Consider the following 17,603-nt stretch of genomic DNA (forward strand, 5'->3'; position numbering starts at 1 on the left):
TTTTTATAGAGTATCCACATACCAAAACCACATCAAATTGGGTGCCATAATCAGATTATGGCATGAGCCCAATTGAATTAAGTGGGCACCCCAAGTGGATAAGATCAAGAGGAGTCTTGATCAACATGGACTCCTTGGTGCCAACTCTCTTTGTGCTTATCCAAAGTTGGTGCCAACATAGGAGAGAGGGTGGGGGTTCTTATTTGATGTGATCAGATGACATCACTCTATCAATCAAATTTTTTTTAGAATTAATTCAAATTTTTTATTGATCGAATGATGTGGCACTGCGCAGCGCAGCAAGATCTATATAAACCCTGTCTGCACCTAGGGTTTTAAGTTTTTGTGAAAAACCATCAAAGAAGCCACCTTTCCTCTTCTCTACATCCCATCTGAAGCTCTTCCTCCCTTCTTCATGTCCAAGGAGTTGGACGTTCATCTGGCAAAGGTCCAAGGCGTGGTGACACCTTGAACAGAAGGCTGCAGGACTTCTTTGACAGACTATTGCTCCAACTTCAGGAAGACTTTTGAAGATCTTCCTAATCAGATTTAGTTCTAATTTTTAGAGCATAGATTCATGAGGAGAAGATGTTCTAGGTTCTACCTAAGTGGATACCAGTAGAGGCTAGACGCTTGTGTGGTTACATCAGAACCTCGGGCTGTGCTGAGATCATCTGCAGGGTAACCAGATTACCCTTAAGGTATGTTTATACTTCTCATACTTTTAGATTTAATTTTAAATTTTAAATATCAGATAATAAAATTAGATCTAACAAATATTAGATCTGAAATAGCATAGGATAAAAATTTTAAATTATTTCGCTTCAGATTTGATGAAATCTGGAAGATCCTACAAAGGAAAAAGATGGTTTTTCTTTCAACTGGTATCAGAGCCAGGTTGTTGGCTCAGTTTCAAATCTAATTTAGATCTAATTTTAATTTTAATTTATCTGATATTAAAGAATTTTAGATGTCACATCAGATATGATAGGATCTGAAATCAAAATATTTAAAATTAAATCTAATAAGATCTAACGTGCATGAGATGCATGACTAGACTAGGATTAGTTGAATCCATGAATAGTCTTGTAAGTTTATATTTTAATATAATTAAAATATAAATTAGATCTAATTTATTCTATATTTTTTTAATGTTATAAATATTATAATCAGATTAAAAAATAAAAAATAAAATTTTAATTATTCCATAAAATTGTTCTGTTGCATGCCTAGACCAGTTGTAGAATTATTCTAGTAACTTGTCTAGAATAATTTTTATATTGAATAGTTCAATTTAAATTTTATTTTTTAGATATTACATGTGATATATTAAATCTGAAAGTATGTTAATTAGATCAATTTTTGATACATGAGATATATGCAAAGTATGTATTAGTTAGATCTTAAATTGTATATGTGATATGTTAATTTAGATCTAACTAGTTTTGTAGTTAAATTTATATTTCTGGTTAAGGTGTTCCTCATAGCCGTCCGGTCATAAGAATGAAGAAGGATTTAAAGGCTCTCTCCTCCCATTCAATGAGGTGTTCATATGACGTATAGGGGTGCTGCACGTTCATCCTTAATCAGAAATCAAAACTTACTTTTCTGCAAAATCCTAGATCCTGAAATTCTAAGATTTATTTTACATGCTTTGTTTATGAATGTTGCCCAGCTATGCAACCCAAGAGGGGGGGGTGAATTGGGTTTCTAAAAAATTTAAGCTTAACTAATTACTTATGAAAAGTATTAGTTAAAAGCTTGATGAATGAGGAGAAAGACTTTAGTTCAAGATTAATTACCTAAAGCAAGAATGCAAGGATATAATAAAGAAATAAAGAGAAACAATAAAGCACACCAAAAACACAAGGATTTATAGTGGTTCGGTGCCAACCTTGCACCTACATCCACTCCCCAAGCTCCTACTTGGAAATTCCAATCCACTATACTTGTATTCAACCCGAATACAAACATCGGAAACTCCGACACTAGCTATCCCAAGCTAGTCCACTTGTTTTCCGGGTACAAGCCAACTCAATACACTCCGATTTCAGGTTCGGATCAACCTTCCCTTGTTTTGGAAACCCTTCAAAAACAAGAACAATTACTCACAAAGAGTAAGACAGTTTAGAGCATAAATAAGTACAAGAATAGCTCCTTAAATGAGCGAATATAACATTAAATGCACTTTACTCAAATGAAGAATCCCCTTTTGGATTTCCTCAAGGTGGATGAAGAGTTGAATGAACGCTTGAGCAATAGGTGAGCTTTGATTGAAGGCTTCTTGAAGGCTTTGAAAGAGCTCTTGATCAAGGTTGAAAAGTTGGCTTGAAAAACCCTCTCTTTGAATGCTCTTGAATGCCCTTTTGAACGCTCTTGCTTTTCTCTTTCAAAATCTCTTGTATCTCTCGTGTATATTGTAGATCTCCTTTTTTGTTTTTCACCTTTTGAAACCTTTTATAGCTTTAAGAAACAAAGAAAAATATTTTAGGCAGAAAAAGAGCCGTTAGAGCATTTAAAGTGAGCATTAAAGGCAACTAAAATGGGCAAAAAACTAGCCGTTGCGGATAATTCCCGTCGCAGGGGTCGACTCATGAGTCGACTAATGCTTCAGGGGTCGACTCATGAGTCGACCTCTGTTGCAAAAACCAGAGATTTGGATTTCTGGATATTTTGGCCTAAAACAGCAGAAGTCGACTCATGAGTCGACTCATGCCTTGTGGGTCGACTCATGAGTCGACTCACAGGTCGTGCCAAGCCAAAAAACCAGCGTGCCAAGGGAAATTTTAGCGTGCCAAGCAGCTCATTGTGCCATGAGTTGACTCATGAGTCGACTCATGCACTTCAAACATTCATAACTTCAAAAATATAAGTCCAAAAATAATGAAATTTTCACCAATATATTACAAATCATTTGTTCTACCAAATGATACTATCAAATCAGGATTTTAGTAAAATTATGATTTTGCCCCTGAAGAGCATAAAGACTTTTTCAAATAAAAATATTTGTATCCCTTCAATCTGCTTTGTAATCATCAAAATCAATCTAGGAGCAATAATGAACCCAAACTTAATTAATGAATTAAGCTTATGAAATTAAGTTAGGTCTGAAATTGAGAATTTTAGATCTAAGATATTTTCATAAAATTAGGTTCGGGCTTGGGTAGCTTAATTAGGTCTAGCGGTTGATCAAACCGAATCAAAAGTTGGTTAGGTGAGATCATGAAAGCTAATAATTGACCAGCCTAATAAGATTAAGTCTGGGTCAAGGTTGAATCACATTCAGATGTGACTCGATCAAGTTAAGACCTAATTTGGCTCAGAGGTTAGAGCCTGGATTGTAAGCTAACCCAATTAGTTCTGATTCGACAATTTAGTGTCTAAGGTAAGTTGGACAGATACGACCGACTGATTTTTAATTAGGAGCTACTCGACTCAAATGCATTCTTGTCGAGTTAATGGCATATTCCTTCCACCGGTCTCACTTACCTGACCATATATGTCGACCCAGTTCTGATTTGAGGTGGCTAACAATTCGAGCTAACCCATGCCACTAGGTTAGTCATAATTGTTATGATTATGTCAAGTCAAGTTTAATAAGACCTAAATCAAATCTTTCTAAGAAAATATTAAGTCTAAGATCTTCCACCATTGTGGATGTGCGGACCCTTTTCGGGGTTGATTGTTCTCGGTTGGTTACAGTGGCTCAGTTGTATCGGAAAGATGCAACCATGTCTATTAGGCATTGGATGCTATGAATTAGAGGATGGGTTGGGCTCAATATTTCAGATATGATGAGAGACCCAATCAGGAATCTAGTTCGTGCAAATGGTGGGTTTGACTTAACTAAGGATTGGAGCAATATTTCGGATACGGTGAGCTTCATGAATTAGAGACCAAGTTTTAGGTGCACCATGATTAGAGAATCATTGGACAAGAGTTGTCCACTCATCGATTGACCCATCACCAATAACTGTTAGATGAGGTAATGAGCCAGTCGGTGAGATCGCACCACCCACTAGAAATCACTAATCACAGAGATTTTCACATCTCTACTAAGGAAGTGTAGGGATCTGAAAAAATAGTGGGAGCCTAATTTGTTTAAAAATGAAACACCTAAATAAATTGGTTAAGTCTGATTACAAAATCTAACTAGAAACTGTTGACTCTCTACAGGAAACATATCTACCTCCAACCCCCTGACCAAAATACTAGACACCCACAGATTGACTGGACCCAATTTTAAGGACTGGTTGAGGAACTACAGAATTGTTCTGAGTTTCAAAAAATTGATCCATGTCTTGGATCAGGACCCACCTGCCATGCCAGCACGTCCGACTGCTGAACAGAGAGCGTCTTTGAAAAAGTAGACGGATGATAATAACAATGCAAGGTACTACATGTTGGGTGCAATGTCTGATGACTTGCAGCGCCAACATGAAAATATTTTGACTACCCGCCAAATGTTGGCTCACCTACAAGAGTTGTTTGGTGAACAGAGTCGCATGGCCAAGTATCAAGTTTGTCAAAGACTTTTTAAGACCAAGATGCGTGACGGGCAGTCAGTCCAAGATCATTGTTTGACAATGATCAAGGATCTTGAGGAGCTTGAAAAACTCGGTATCATCTTAGACAAAGATTTTTAGATTGATGTGATCCTTCAGTCCTTGTCTGATGCATATGGTCAGTTCATCATGAACTTTCATATGCATAAGATGCAGTGTACCTTGGCCGAGTTAATGAACATGCTGGTTACGACTGAGCTTTCTATGAAGGGTTCAAAAGTCTCAGTTCTTACTGTGGAGCAGATTTCTTTCAAGAGAAAGTCTCTTGAAAAGAAGAAGAAGTCTGCGAAGAAGCAGAAGGTGGATGGCAAGAAGAAGAAGACAGAATCGAAGAAGAAGGCTTCTGAAAAGGGAAAACGTTTCCACTGTCAGTCAGAGGGTCATTGGAAGCGAAACTGTCCTCAGTACCTGACCACCCTGAAGAACAAGAAGGATAGTCTTTCTGGAGGTATGCTCGTTATAGAATCTAATTTTATGGTTTCTTCTGCATCCAGTTGGGTGCTTGACTCTGGTTCTAATGCTCATTTGTGCACTTCTATGCAGAGTCTTAAGGAGAGCAGGAGGCTGAGGGATGGGGAGATGATGCTACACATCAAAAATGGAGCAAGAGTTGCTGCTGTGGCCGTGGGAACCTACCCTCTGCGATTATCATTAGGATTAGATTTAATTTTAAGAGACTGTTATTATGTGCCTGCAGCAAGCAGGAATTTGATTTCTGTTTCATGTTTAGCTCAAAAAGGCTATGTGATTAGCTTTAATAAGGATCATTGTAATATTTTTTGTGAAAATAATAAAGTTGCAAATGGTTTTGTCATTAACGGTCTCTATCAGTTACATGTTGATGTATCTGTATCTAATATCGAGCAAAATATGAATGCCATAAGAATTTAATATCGAGCAAAATGTAAATGCCATAAGAATTAAAAGACCTAGAGATAGTCTAAATAATAGGTATCTGTGGCACCTAAGGCTAGATCATATAGTGGAAGATAGGGTTAACAAATTGAAGAAATCCAGACTATTGAGTCCGTTGACTTTCGAGTCATATCCAGTTTGTGAATCATGCCTTCAAGGCAAAATGACCAAGCTTTCTTTTGTGGGACATGGGGAAAGGGCCACAGACCTACTTGCCCTAGTACATACGGATGTGTGTGGCCCATTTGTTGTGCCGGCTAGAGGCAACTACATCTACTTCATTACCTTTACCGATGATATTCTAGGTACAGGTATGTATTTCTAATAAAACACAAGTCTGAAGCTTTTGAAAGGTTCAAAAAATTCAGACATGAGATAAAAAAATAAACAGGAAAGCCCATTAAGATTCTTTGATTAGATCGAGGATGTGAATACCTTAGTCGGGAGTTCCTAGACTATCTTAAGGACAATGGTATAGTCTCTCAATGGACTCCACCTGGAATGCCTCAACTCAATGAAATTTCAGAACGGAGAAATCGGACCCTATTAGATATGGTCCGTTGCATGATGAGCTTTACGGACCTCCCTGAGTTTTCTTGGGGATATTGTCTCATGACAGTAATTTATGTATTGAATAGGATTTCCTCTAAAATCGTTCCTACCACACCATATGAGATATGGCATGGTAAGAAGCCAAGTCTGAATCATCTCAGAATTTGGGGTTGTCCGACTCATATCAAGAGACAGCAGACGGACAAGTTAGAGTTCAGGTCTTTTAGAGCTCGGTTCATAGGATATCCTAAAGAGTCATTAGGATTATATTTTTATATTTCGGAAGACCACAATGTGATTGTGAGTCGAAATACTATTTTTCTTGAAAAATAGTTTATTCAAGATGGTGGCATCAGAAGAATAATTAAGCTCAAGGAGAATGTCTCCCAAGAGCAACGAGCTAAAGAACCTGAGGAACCCAATCAATTAGAACCAGTCCTAACACAACCTCTTTTACCTCGTAGATCGACTAGGATTTCTCGTCCTCCTGAAAGGTACTTAGGTACCATACAAGAGAAAGTAGAGAAAATATTCCTCATGAAAAATGGGGTTCATGGTGATGATCTCAAGACCTATGACGAGGCGATATTAGATATCGACTCCGAGAAATGGTTAGAGGCAATGAGATCAGAAATTGACTCGATGCACTCAAACCAAGTCTGGACCTTGGTAAATTTACCTGAAGGTATTGTACCTATTGGGTGTAAATGGATCTTCCAGAAAAAGATAGGTGCAGATGGGAATGTAGAGACATTCAAGGCTAGGCTCATAGCGAAAGGTTATAGTCAGTGCGAAGGCATTGACTATCGGGATACCTTCTCGCCTGTAGCCATGCTAAAATCCATCCGCACATTGCTTGCTGTTGCAGTCTATTTTGATTATGAAATATGGCCGATGGATGTGAAAACGGCATTCTTAAATGGACATCTTGAGAAAGATATCTATATGGAACAGCCACTTGGTTTCACATCTAGTGATGATGATCACAAGGTCTGCAAGCTGCAAAGGTCTATTTATGGACTTAAGCAAGCATCTCGAAGCTGGAATACTCGTTTCAATGATGTGATCAAAATGTTTGGTTTCATCAAGAACGAGGAGGAACCATGTGTGTTCAAAAAGATCAGTGAGAGCGTAGTTGTCTTTCTCGTATTGTACGTAGATGACATCCTCCTAATTGGGCATGATATTCCCATGTTGACCTCAATCAAAGTATGGTTGTCCAAGAAGTTCTCTATGAAAGATCTAGGAGAGGCATCCTTTATACTGGGTATTAAAGTCTATGGAGATAGACCAAATAGGATATTGGGACTTTCACAGAAGATTTACATAGAAGAGGTGCTAAAAAGGTTTAGCATGGAAAACTCCAAAAGAGGTTTATTACCTTTTAGACATGACATTCATCTCTCCAAGAAGATGTGCCCTAGCACACCTGAGGAGATTGAACGCATGAGCAAGATCCCTTATGCTTCGGCAATAGGGAGCCTCATGTATGCCATGCTATATACACGACCTGATATAGTCCATGCTGTGAGTGTCACAAGAAGATATCAGTCGAATCCAAGCGAAGAGCACTGGACTTCTGTGAAATGTATCCTTAAGTACTTGAGAAGGACTAAGGATATGTTTCTAGTCTTTGGGAATGGAGAACTCTAGGTTCAGGGATATACAGACTCAGACTTTATGTCTAATATAGATGATCGAAAGTCGACATCCGAAAGTCTGTTCATTTACAATGGTGGTGCAGTCAGTTGGAAGAATTCCAAGCAGACGGTGATTGCTGATTCTACCATGGAGGCAGAGTACATTGCTGCATCGAAAGCTGCGAGGTATTCTGGTATAAAAAGTTTGCCGCAGAGCTTGGAGTGATGTCATCAAATGCCATACCTCTTTACTGCGACAATAATGGTGCTATAGCCCTAGCTAAGGAGCTAAGATCTCACCAGAAGTTCAAGCACATCGAGCGGTAATTTCATTTGATCCGTGATTACCTCGAAAAGAATTATGTCGAGCTCAAGAGAGTTGACTCCACAGACAATGTGGCAGACCCGTTGACTAAGCCATTAGGCCAACAGAAGATCGAAGCCCACCTTGAGAAGATGAGACTTAGATATGTAGCCAAATGGTATTAGGTCAAGTAGGAGTTTGTTAGATGTGTGCTCTAGATGTCAGATCGGCTGACACATTTTCGTACAAATCTAAAGATAAATTTATAATTTTGACTATAAATAAATAAAAAAAATTATTATTCTATCACATTATGTACATTGTGTCTGTGATACATCCTTTGAGTTAGAAAGAATGTTAATTCATATTTTCAAGAGTTGAAAATTTAAAGCATGAATTTACATAACTAACTCATAAACAGCTCCTGACCATAGGATCATCACGAGGATGATGATCGATCTGAAAGGTTGGTGTACGATCGCTTTCTTATGGTAGATGTATCTTGAGTCTATGATGTGGAGATATCGGAGCGAGAGTACAGGTATTCATTGAGAATGAGAGTACTGAGCGTGACCACATCAAGCAGTCATAAGGAAGTTTACCTTCTCGTCGATGACTAGCTCGATGCTGCAGTTGTGTATCTAGTTTTTTGACCTGAGGTACATCGACGGTTCACCTTGAGTGTGTTATAGTTTGACTACACCATAACTCGGTCTCCTAGCCATTCAGAACCTTAAGGTGTATGTTAGCTGTAGCATATCCATTGTAGGAACCAGATCGCACCAAGATAGGATCTATCAACCTCGGTAGATGAGAGGAGTAGTCCTATGATGATCGAAAGATCGAGTCCTTAAGCCTATGGCCATGGCAGAGTGAAATAATAGAAAAGAGTTTTTTATTAGGATTTCACATCAGACTCAGATCGATCGATTAACTCATATGACTGATGTTGGGTTTGACGAGTTCACCTTAACCCTAATTCAATCGGGACTCATGATAGAAGAACTCAATCACACAGGTAGCTGCACTGAGAGGTTCGTCTTCAGTTCTGATGGGTTGCCACCATATACTGCTAGGTATCACTGGTGGATTTTGGGAGCAATCAGAATGATATTGATGATCGATCATTCTAATTATCTGAATCAGAAGAGTTCTGATCCATCGAAAAGAGTTTCGATGATATCGATGATGAGATCACGACATGTCTCATTACCATACGAAATTGAACCTAATTGGGTCACACTAACAAGGGTTAGGATCTGAATGTCATCAATTAAGCTAGCTCAATTAATTTGGATTAGATCCAATTAGATTCAAGAAAATCATGCTAGCACACGATTGAGCCTAACTTTCTCCTCGTATAATCTTTTCTATCTCGACTGAGCCAAATATGATTTGACACACCCAGAGAATCTTGAAAAGGTTTTTCTCAGTCTAAATACAGCTTGTCCAGCTCAGAAAAGTCTTATCTTAATTCATGAGATGAATTTAAGATAACACCTGCTAATTCCGAACACCTGCCATTTTCATTTTAGGATATCTATCAAATGTTGACATATGGGTCTTAAACAGAAGAGAACATATTAGAGGATTTTTGTGAAGTATCCACATGCCAAAATTACATCAAATTGGGTGCCATAATCAGATTATGGTGTGAGCCCAATTGGATTAAGTGGGCGCCCCAAGTGGATAAGATCAAGAGGAGTCTTGATCAACATGGACTCCTTGGCGCCAACTCTCTTTGTGCTTATCCAAAGTTGGCACCAACATACGAGAGACGGTGGGGGTTTTTATTTGATGTGATTAGATGACATCACTCCATCAATCAAAATTTTTTCAGAATTAATTAAAATTTTTTGATTGGTCGAATGATGTGGCACTGCGCAGCGCAGCAAGGTCTATATAAACCCTGTCTGCGCCTAGGGTTTTAAGTTTTTATGAAAAACCATCAAAGCAGCTACCTCCTTTTCTCTTCTCCATGTCCCATCTAAAGCTCTCCCTCCCCTCTTCACATCCAAGGAGTTGGACGTTCATCTGGCAAAGGTCCAAGGCGTGGTGACACCTTGAACAGAAGGCTGCAGGACTTCTTCGACAGGCTGCTGCTCCAACTTCAGGAAGACTTTTGAAGATCTTCCTAATCAGATTTAGTTTTAATTTTTGGAGTTTAGATTTGCGAGGAGAAGATATTATAGGTCCTACTCGAGTGGATACCGGTAGAGGCTAGGCGCTTGCGTGGTTACATCAGAACCTCGGACTGTGCTGAGATCATCTGCAGGATAATCAGATTACCCTTAAGGTATGTTTATGCTTTTCATACTTTTAGATTTAATTTTAAATTTTAAATATCAGATAATAAAATTAAATCTAACAGACATTAGATCTGAAATAGCGTAGGATAAAAATTTTAAATTATTCTACCCCAGATTTGATGAAATCTGAAAGATCCTACAAAGGAAAAAGGCGATTTTTTCTTCACCATTTTTACTGAGGAATCAAAAGAGACTGCAATGGTCCTACTGGTCTTGGATGTTCGACTTTTACTTGTTGACATACCAAACATTGAGCCACAAATTATGTAATATCTCTTTTCATGCCAAACCAGCAAAAGTTTCCTTTTAAATCTTGATACATTTTAGTGCCTCCTGGGTGCATGGTGTAAGCCGAACTATGAGCCTCCTCTAGGATCTTGTCCCTTAATTCTGAAACTTTGAGAACACATAACCTGTTACCAAACCTCAATGAATCATCCGTATATATCCAAAATTCAGTTTGTGCATCAGATTCCACTGCTTATCTAATCTTTTGTAGCTCTGAATCCTCTTTCTAAGCTGACTTAATCTTTTCAATCAAGGTAGGCTATACTATAAGATTTGCAAATTGAACTTGAAAATCATGTAGTCATATTTCAATTCCTGATCTCTCCAAATCTAGCAATGTAGGCTTTTGCGAGGTAATCAAAGCGGCCAAATTATCAAAGAATTTTTTACTTAAAGCATCGGCTACAATATTTGCCTTCCCTAGATGATAACTTATTGTCAAGTCATAGTCCTTTAATAGCTCCAACCATCTTCTTTGCCTCAAGTTTAACTCTTTTTGAGTAAAGATGTACTTTAAACTTTTGTGATCCATGAAAATCTTGTAATGCTCTCCATATAAATAATGCCTCCATATTTTTAAAGCAAAAACCACAGCTGCTAACTTTAAGTCATGTGTAGGATAATTTTGCTTATATGACTTCAATTGTCAGGAGGCATAAGTTATCACTTTACCCTTTTGTATCAGAACACAATCGAGACCCTTATAAGAGGCATCACTATAGATAGTGAAACCTTCCATCCTAGATGGAATAGTTAAAATCGGAGCAGTCACTAGCCATCTTTTTAACTTTTGAAAGCTTTGCTCGCATTCATCTATCCATTCAAACTTTACTCGTTTCTGTGTTAAACGAGATAGGGGCATAGCAATACGAGAGAAATCTTCTACAAACCTTTGATAGTAGCCAGCCATCCCCAAAAAGCTAGCACCTCCGATACATTAGTAGGTTGGCTCCACTCAACTACTACCTTCACTTTCTTTGGGTCAACTGAAACACCATCTTTGGAGATGATATGTTCGAGAAAAGTAACACTATCCAACCAAAACTCGTATTTTTGTAGTTTTGCATACAGCTTCTTTCTCCTAAGAGTTTGCAATACTATCCTCAGATGCTCTTCATGCTCAAATGGGCTCTTTGAGTAGATCAAAATATCATCAATAAATACAACCACAAATCAATCCAAGTATGATCTAAACACTCGATTCATGAGATCCATGAAGGCTGCAGGTGTATTTGTCAGACCAAAAGGTATGACTAAAAACTCATAATGCCCATATCTAGTTCGGAAGGTCATTTTTAATATATCTCCAAGCTGTATCTTCAATTGGTGGTAGCCAGAATAAAGATCAATTTTTGAGAAGACCTGTGCCCTTTGCAATTGATCAAGCAAATCATCGATTCTTAGTAAAGGATATCTATTTCATACTATTATCTTATTTAATTCTTGATAGTCTATGCAAAGCCGAAGACTATCATCTTTCTTTTTCACAAATAGCACTGGAGCACCCCAAGGTGATACACTAGGTCTAATAAATCCTTTGTCCAATAGCTCTTGTAATTATTTTTTTTAATTCCTTCAGTTCTGCTGGAGCCATTCAATAAGGAGCTTTAGAAATTGGATTAGTACCAGAAATCAAGTCAATAGAAAACTCAATCTCTCGATCAGGAGGTAATCCGAGCAGATCATCCAAAAAAATATCAAAAAATTCTTTCACAATAGGGATATCCTCTAACTTGAGCTTCTTATTCTGAGTGTCTAATACAGTAGCTAGAAATCCTTCACATCTTTTTCTAAGGAGTCTCTTGGCACGAATAGCTGAGATAAACTTCTGGCGGAAGAAGAATTTATTACTCACAAAACTAAACTCTGACTGATCTGGAATTTGAAACCTTATTATCTTTTTAAAGCAATCAACCGTGGCATGATATATTGCTAACCAATCCATCCCCAAGATCAAATCAAAGTCCTGCATCTCTAAGACTAATAAGTCTGCTTTCATCTCTCTATCCTCAATACTCAAAACACAATCTTTGCAAATTGAATTAACCCAAATCACATCTCTACTTGGCGTAGAGACACAAAGATCATTTTCTAAAGGTACGGAAGACAACTCATTGATCCTCTTAATAAAACTAGTTGATATAAAGGAGTGGGTAGCACCAGGATCAAACAGAGCATAGACATTGTTGAAAGATATTTTAATCATGCCTATCACCACTGAGTTAAAAGCATTAGCATCCTGTTGCATAAGTGTATAGACTCATCCTCGGGTCCTTGGCTTTTGTTGTCCCCCATCTTATTTTTGTACATCTTGAGGTGCCTGGTTTGTAGGGGTATTCTGAAAATATTGAGGCATCTGCTGTCTCTAAGATTCTCCTCCATTACGACATACAATTGCTTTATGGCCATCTCGTCCACATTTATAACATTATCCTCCAGATCATGTGCAATCTCATTTAAGATGGGATCCTCCACATCTATAACATGTAATGCTTCCTTGAGATTGCGCTTTACCTTCAGTGGCAGCCTGGTTTGATTTTAGATTTTTTGATTTGAAGGTTCTGTTACTTTAACCTTGAGAATCGTTTGCTCGGCCCCTTTTCTTCATACTTTTTTCTCTTGCTACTTGGGCATCATTAAGTCTTTTTTCTATTATTAGATATTTGTTAACAACTTCTTTATAAGTGGACAGCTCAAACACAATTACTAGTTGCTGGATTCGATCCTTTAGTCCATTCTTAAATTTTTTTGCTCGAACACTTTCCTCAGCTATTAGTGCAGGGGCATATCTCGATAATTCTTCAAATTTGGCCACATATTGAGCAACTGTCATGTGGCCCTGTACCAGCCAGTCGAACTCTAGAAACTTTTGGAGTCGGACACTCTAAAAAAAATATCTCTAATAAAAGACCTTTTTGAATCCTTCCCAAGTAAAAGGTGCATCATTCGGCCCCATCTTTTCAATCTCCATCTCCTACCAATTGGCTGCCTCACCTTGTAACATGAAAGTGGCAAAAATAACCTTCTCCTCAGTAGGACATCTCAAAGCATGAAAATCTTCCTCTATTGCTTTTAGCCAACTTTCAGCTTTCATAGGATCTGAGGTTCTTGAGAATGCCGATGGTGCATATTTCAAGTTTATCAAATTAATTAGACGCTCATATTGGTTTCCAGCTCCTTGTTGCTGCTGAGACTGTCGCTCCTGAAATAATTGTTGCATGATCTGCTATTGTTGTCCCTGTTGCACCTCCAATATCTTTTTCATATCTTCCCCCATAGCAACTTGTTGTTCAACCAATACTTGCATTAACTGGGCTGCAGTAACTTGTTCTTCATATTAGATTTCAGGTTCACTTGGGGTTTCTATCTCGGGAGTGACTTCAGCGAGCTCGATAGGATGTTCTTGTTGCGGTGCATTATTAACCGATGAGGGTGGGGCATTTTCTTGCTGCATAGTAGGCTCCCAAGCATTAGAACAATCAGCAAATCGAGTAGGTCTCCGATTACGCCCACATTTAGTCCCTCGTGCCATATCAACCTGCACATTTTCACTTTAGTCAAGATTTTGTTTATGTGTGTGTCTCATATCAGTTTATTCAAATCTAAAGGTCTACCCATGTACACTCTCTCTGAAGTGAACCCTAAGATTCCTAAAACCTATGCTCTGATACCACTCTGTCACACCCTGAACCCAGCCCCTAGATTGGCCATGTGACACGGCCACACAATCCCTAGAGCAGTGCCCTAGAGATCATGTAAGGCCTAAATAATTATGAATTCAAATATTCTAAATAATCAAATAAATACCAAACATATCAACCAAGTCACAACTCCAAATCAAATCACAAACTTTGTTCAAAATACAATCAATCAAATATTCATTGGTATCAAAGAATTTAAACTAGCTAAACTACTCAAAGTTTCAGTACTTATTTTCTCTTGCCCAACCCATCCGAACTAAGCCTCCTGTGAGTCTGAAAAAAAATAATAAAAAAATATGAGCTTCTTCAGCTCAGTAAGAATCACTACACATGTACATCAAAAAGTGAAAAAAATATTAATACCAATACAATTTTATGAAGACTCATATATAAATAAAATAACTCAAATACTGACATAAACATGCATTTAATAATAGATCATCATATACCATCAAGTGAGGCCTTTATTCCACATTGATTTACAAGATCTTAACATCTAATTTATCTTTCCACCACTTCAGTTTGATAACCTTTTATCCTTTCTGGCTTTGGACTAACCTCAACCATGCCTCAGTCTCCATCCGATCAAATTTTCACTTATAAGCCTTTCAAGGCTGTCCTAGGCATAAGCTTGCGGACTGTCCTAGGCATAAGCTTCTGGCCGGTTGATCTACATATAAGCCCGTGGGGGCTGTCCCAAGCATAAGCACCTGACGGGCTGGCCCAGGCATGAGCTCCTGGCCCATTGATCTACATATAAGTCCGTGGGAGCTGTCCCAGGTATAAGCTCCTAGCGGGTTGTCTCAGGCATGAGCTCCTGATCGATTGATCCACATATAAGCCCGTGGGGACTGTCCCAAGCATAAGCTCCTAGCGGACTGTCTCAGGTATGAGCTCCTGACCAGTTGATCCACGTGACAAGGCTAGTCCAAACCATATCTTTTTCATTTAATTATTACATGTTGATTTCATCAAATTAATTTCAATTTACAGTATGATCAAAATAGATATGTCATATCCATATACTCATGCCATCAATCACTGATACATATATATTGACATAACATACTCATGCTTAAAAATCATATAAGTAAATAACGGTGTCTCAGGCATAGCAAATTCATCGATCATGATTTCAACGATGCAAAATTAATGATACAATACCAATGGTAAAATAGCATATATAGTGGTAATCATGTACAGAGATTCTTACCTCAATCAGTGATAAATCGGACTCACTGTCTTATGCTCTGGATGTCAAAACCCTACTCGATGCCCTCCTGTCCGATGGACTATTCTCCTGTTAAATCAATATTACAAAATAAATTGAATTAATCAAATTAATTTTCTAAAATCTTCTATTGGGGTTTATTAGGATCCTCACTCTTGTCCCCATTTTTTTTAAATTATTTGAGAAGAGAGAGAAGAAATCTCTTCTTCTCTTCTCTTCGGTCAAAACAGGGGATCCGATCCCCCCATCCTCTCTTCCCCTACACACAGCCAAGGGAGGCCAACTCCGGCCACCCCTGGCAGCACCTGACGGTGGCGAATCCATAGCCCCGATGATAGCCCTAACGGCGGCTATTGCCAGCAGCATACGGGGGAAGAAAATAAAGAAAAACAGGGATGGCCCTGTTCTTCTCCAATCCAACGGTCAAGAAGAACTCCAGCGACCCTTCTTCCCGTCCAAAAGCTCACGGATACTCCTTTAAAAAAAAAATCCCTCTAATCTCTTAAAAATCTCTCAAAATCCTGTGGTAGAGACCTAAGGGAGGGGAAGGGGGTTTTATAGGGGAGTTTTCCTAACCTAAGCCGGAGTCTATCGATCCAATTTCATCGGAGTTGGAGAGGAAGAAGATTCCAGTTAGGAGTCTTCCTCCTCCCATCGTGAGTCCTTTTTGGGCTCACCAAAACTTGCCAGGCCAAAGAGCCCTATGGGTTGGGCCGTGACATTCTCCTTTTTGGGCTCACCAAAACTTGCCGGGCCCAAGAGCCCTATGGGCTGGGCCGTGACATTGACAGCTTCACCTTTTTGTGATAAGCAAACTGTATCTGTGTACGCCACATACCCTTGTCATTAGTGATAAATCTCCAACCCCATTTAGACAGAAGTGCCTCGTTAAGAGTAGTGATATTTGTAATGCCAAGGCCCCCTTCATCCTTTCTCAAACAAACTGTATTCCAGTTTACTTTACACGACAGGCCCGTGGAGGTGGAAGAACCTGCCCAGAGGAAATCCCTTCGAAGTTTATGAATTCTCTTGATCACCCAGGTCGGCAACTTTAAGAGTGACATAAAATAAAGAGGGATAGATGTGAGGATGGAGTTTATTAAGGTGAGCCGTCCCCCAAAAGAGAGAAACTTCGTCTTCCACGAAGCCAATCGGAGTTCCATCTTTTGGTTGAGAGAGAGCCAATCTGATTTGCAAGGCCTGGTGCCACCGAGAGGTAATCCCAAGTACTTGAAAGGGGTTGAGACCGTGGGACAGCTGAGCCACTTCCCACAGTGCGGGCCATCAAAAGGTTGTTCTCCAACAAGGGAAATAGAGCTTTTCTGAGAATTAATGGAGAGTACCGAGACCAGTTCAAAACAGAGTAAGATTAATTTAAGAACTGCACAAGAGCTCTTCTCTGCCTTTAGAAACACCAGGGTATCGTCTGCATATTGTAGAATCTTGATTCCACCCATGATCCAGGGGTTACCCAATCCTTCAAGAATTCGAGCTGCACCAGCAACATTTAGCATTCTGCAAAGGGGGTTAACAGCAAGAATGAATAACAGAGGGGATAGGGGGTCCCCCTGTCTAAGCCCACGTCTGCAGAAGATCCAATCACTTATCTCGCCGTTCACCTTGACGCCCACCTTACAGGAAGAGAGAAGATTAGAGATCCATCCGATCCATCGGGGAGGGAACTTTCTCTTGCCAAGGAGAAGGGTGAGATAAGAAGAGCTCACTCTATCAAACGCCTTTCAGAAGTCAAGTGTACATATAGCTGCCGGAATGCCAGCTTTTCTAGAAAGATCTAAAACTTCGTTGGCACATAGAAAGTTGTCAAGAATGCTTCTCCCTCTTATGTAGGCAGTAGGCAGTTTGGGCAGGGTCAATAAGATCATCCATGAAAGGTTGCAAGCGATTAGCAAGTACCTTGGAGATGATTTTGATACAACTATGAATGAGACTGATAGGCCGAAATTCAGAGGGAGATTTGGTAGCATCGGTCTTGGGAATGAGAGTGAGAATCGCATAGTTGATTCTGGCCAGATCGAGATTGCTATCATACAGTTGGTTGAAAAGCTTAAACAGATCAGCAAAAATTAGCTCTCAGAAG

Source organism: Elaeis guineensis, chromosome 3 (assembly GCF_000442705.2).
Source record: "Elaeis guineensis isolate ETL-2024a chromosome 3, EG11, whole genome shotgun sequence".
NCBI classification, from domain to species: domain Eukaryota; kingdom Viridiplantae; phylum Streptophyta; class Magnoliopsida; order Arecales; family Arecaceae; genus Elaeis; species Elaeis guineensis.